General features: G+C 43.3%; 1 pseudogene; it reads left to right on the forward strand.

The window, feature by feature from the left end:
- The first annotated feature begins 2174 nt into the window (after nucleotides 1–2174).
- LOC102993382 (eukaryotic translation initiation factor 4B-like) lies at nucleotides 2175–4069 on the forward strand (annotated as a pseudogene).
- The last annotated feature ends 203 nt before the right edge of the window (nucleotides 4070–4272 follow it).

The following is a 4272-nucleotide window of genomic DNA, read 5'->3' on the forward strand; positions in this document are numbered from 1 at the left end:
AAATAAACTCAAAATGGATTAAAGACTTAAATGTAAGACTGGATACTATAAAACTCTTAGAGGAAAACATAGGCAGAACACTCTTTGACATAAATTGCAGCAATATCTTTTTGGATTTGTCTCCTAGAGTAATGGAAATAAAAACAAAAATAAATAAATGGGACCTAGTTAAACTCAAAATCTTCTGCACAGCAAAGGAAACCATAAACAAAATGAAAAGACAACCCATACAATGGGAAAAAATATTTGCAAACAGTGCAACTGACAAGAGATTAATCTCCAGAATTTACAAACAGCCCATGCAGCTCAATATCAAAAAAATGAACAGCTAAACCAAAAAATGAGCAGAAGACCTAAACAGACATTTCTCCAAAGAAGCCATATAGATGGCCAAAAGGCACATGAAAAGATGTTCAACATCTCTAATTATTAGAGAAATGCAAATCAAAACTACAATGAGGTATCGCCATCATCAAAAATTCTACAAATAATAAATACTGAAGAGAGTGTGGAGAAAAAGGAATCCTCCTACACTGTTGGTGGGAGTGTAAACTGGTACAGCCACAATGGAGAACAGTATGGAAGTTCCTTAAAAATCTAAAAATACAGCTAGCATATGACCCAGCAATCTCACTCCTAGGCATATATCTGGAGAAAACCATAATTTGAAAGGATGCATGCACCACGATGTTCACTGCAGCACTATTTACAATAGCTAAGACACGGAAGCAACCTAAGTGTCCATCAACAGATGAATGGGTAAAGAAGATGTGGCATGTATACACACACCAAACACACACACACACACACACACACACACACACACTGGGATATTACTCAGTCATAAAAAAGAGTGAAATAATGCCATTTGCAGCAATATGGATGGACTTAGAGATTATTATACTAAGTGAAGTTTAAGTCAGAAAGAGAAAGACAAATATCATATGATATCGCTTATATGTGGAATCTAAAAGAAAAAAAAGACACAAATGAACTTATTCCAAAAACAGAAAGAGACTCACAGACACAGAAAAGATACTTATGGTTACCAAAGGGGAAAGGGGGAGGTGGGAGGGATAAATTAGGAGGCTAGGATTAACATATACACACTACTATGTATAAATAGATAACCAACAAGGACCTACTGTATAGCATAGGGAAGTATACTTAATATTATGTATTAACTTATATGGGGAAAGAATCTTAAAAAGAATAGATAGACAGACAGACAGATAGATAGATAGATAGATACATAAAGATATAGATATACATATATATATAACTGAATTGCTGTGCTGTACACCTGAAACTTACATGATATTGTAAATCAAGTATACTTCAATTTTAAAAATTTTTTAAAATAGATGCTGTTCTTGCCCTCATGGAATATGCAATCTAGTGGTACAAACAAGATTACATAATGACACAAATAGCTGTGGTGACAGGTAAAGAAATTTACTGAGGAAGGATTGTCTGGGCTGAGTTCAGCAGGATGGGTCCTATGTCTCAGGAAGTGTCTCCTGGGACTGAAGATGAAAGAGCAGAAGATTAACCGTTCACTCAATACCTTAGTATTTGAGGCACTACATTAGCTACTAGTACAAGAGGTAAATGTGACTACGATGAGTTCTTCCTCTGAAGACTAGGGGAAGACTAGGGATGGGGCAAACGGGAGGGAGTAAGTGTGTACAAAATAGATGTCAAGGCATATGCTAGAATGCAGTCAACATCAAATGGGGGGTCAAAAGATGGGGTTCAGAAGAGACAAAGATCTGTCCTGTTAGAAAGGTTGGGAAGACCTTGCTGAGAATGGGCCTTAGACTGGACTTTGGAAATAGGCAAGAGGCGGTGGAGTCACCTGCTTCAACTTGACCATGTGGGCTTTGGCAGTGAGCACCAAAGCTGACACCACCCTACTCAAAGGAGGACACCCTGCTCATGTAATATGCTCCCGTGTATACTCAATATTGTATAGTCTCATGGTGATGGTAGGAGGGCAGATGGGAGAAGGAAGCTCACCAAAGCCTGAAATTTAATGTTCCTCCAGCTAGGTAATAGAGCTTAGAACTAATTTAATTTGGTTTAGAGAAAGAATGAAGTGATATTTGATGTATCTTAGGGTTCTGGAATAAAAATCATACTGTGGCCTTTGCGTTCTCTCTCCCTCTCCCAACATGGTGGCCTCAGCAAAAAAGCAGAATAAGAAGGGGAAGACTATCTCCCTAATGGACCTCCTGGCTGAGGATGGAGCGACTGCTGGAGGAAGCACCTATTTCCCCAAACCAGTCATCTGGGCTGATGAAACAGATGACCTAGAAGGAGATGTCTCAACCACTTGGCATAGTAATGATGATGACGTGTATAGGGCACCTCCAGTTGACCGTTCCATCCTGCCCACTGCTCCACGGGCTGCTTGGGAACCCAACAGCCACTGGAGCGGTCTTCCCAAATCACCACCCTACACTGCTTTTCTAGGGAACCTGCACTATGATGTGATAGAAGACTCCATTAAGGAATTCTTTAGAATTCCTTCAGAGGTTTAAATGTCAGCTCAGTGCGTTTATAATGTGAACCCAGCAATCCTGAAAGGTTGAAAGGTTTTGGTTACGCTGAGTCTGAGGACCTGGATTCCTTGCTCAATGCCCCGAGCCTCAGTGAAGAGTCTCTAGGTAACAGGAGAATTCGAGTGGACGTTGCTAATCAAGCACAGGATAAAGACAGGATGATCGTTCTTTTGGCCGAGATAGAAATCGGGATTCTGACAAAACAGATACAGACTGGAGGGCCCGTGCTGCTACAGACAGCTTTGATGACTACCCGCCTAGAAGAGCTGATGATAGCTTTGGAGACAAGTATGGAGAGCGTTATGATTCAGACCGATATCGTGATTAGTATCGGGACAGTTACCGTGATGGCCCACGCAGTACATGGATCGATACGGGGACCGAGATGGCTATGATGACTGAGGCAGCAGAGACTATGAGAGGGGCTGCCATTCCAGGATAGGCAGTGGCAGAAGAGCATGTGGTAGTGGGTACCTTAGGGATGACGGCTACAGAGGAGGCGGGGACCCTATGAAGACAGATACGATGACAAGATGACCGGTCATGGAGCTCCAGAGATGGTGACTCTCGGGGTGATTATAGGCGTGATGATAGAGGCCCCCCCGCAGAGACCCAAACCGAACCTAAAGCCTCGGAGTACTCCTAAGGGAGATGATTCTTCTGCTAGCACCTCCCAGTCCAGTCAAGCAGCCTCTATCTTTGGAGGAGCAAAGCCTGTTGACACAGCTGCTAGAGAACGAGAAGTAGAAGAGCGGCTACAGAAGGAACAGGAGAAACTGCAGCGTCAGCTGGATGAGCCAAAACTAGAACAACGGCCTCGGGAGAGACACCCAAGCTGGCGAAGTGAAGAAACTCAGGAACGGGAATGGTCGAGGGCAGGAAATGAGTCATCACAGACTGGGACTTCAGCCACATCTGGAAGAAGTCAGTCAGACCAGGATGCACGAAGGAGAGAGAGTGAGAAGTCGCTAGACTATGAAACACCCAATAGAGAGGAAGACTGTCAGTCTCCAGCTTCTAAGCCTCCCAAACCTGAACAGCCTCTAGAGGTAATGCCAGCCCCTCCACCAAAGGAGAATGCTTGTGTGAAATGAAGTTCTAACCCTCCTGATCGATCTCAGAGCTCAGACACAGAGCAGCTGTCCCGTACAAGTGGCGGAGGGAAAGTAGCTTCAGCTCAACCATCTGAGGAAGGACCAGTAAGGAAAGCAGATGAAAATAAAGTAGATGGGGTGAGTGCCCCAAAAGCCCAAAGTGGAAATTCCAGCCGTGGTCCAGGAGATGGAGGGAACAAAGACCACTGGAAGGAGTCAGACAGGAAAGATGGCAAAAAGCATCAAGACTCCAGGTCTGCACCTGAGCCAAAGAAAGCTGAAGAAAATCCAGCCTCTAAATTCAGTTCTGCAAGCAAGTATGCTGCTCTTGCCGTTGATGGTGAAGATGAAAATGAGGGAGAAGATTACACCGAATTGACCTCTACCTCTGCATTCTGTCCTTTCTCCTAGTCTCTCACCACCCTGGAACATTCGAGAGCAAATCAAATCTCTATCCAGACAAGACAAAATAAAACTCACCATCTCCTGGAAAAAAAAAAATCATACTGTGCATGATTCCTATCCTCAGGCAGCTTACTGTCAGGAGGATGGGGGGATAAAAATGTGTTAATATTGTATTTGCCACAGTGCAATTAGTGCCATAGACAAGGCCT

This window comes from Physeter macrocephalus, chromosome 2, assembly GCF_002837175.3.
Source record: "Physeter macrocephalus isolate SW-GA chromosome 2, ASM283717v5, whole genome shotgun sequence".
In the NCBI taxonomy this organism is placed as follows: Eukaryota; Metazoa; Chordata; class Mammalia; order Artiodactyla; family Physeteridae; genus Physeter; species Physeter macrocephalus.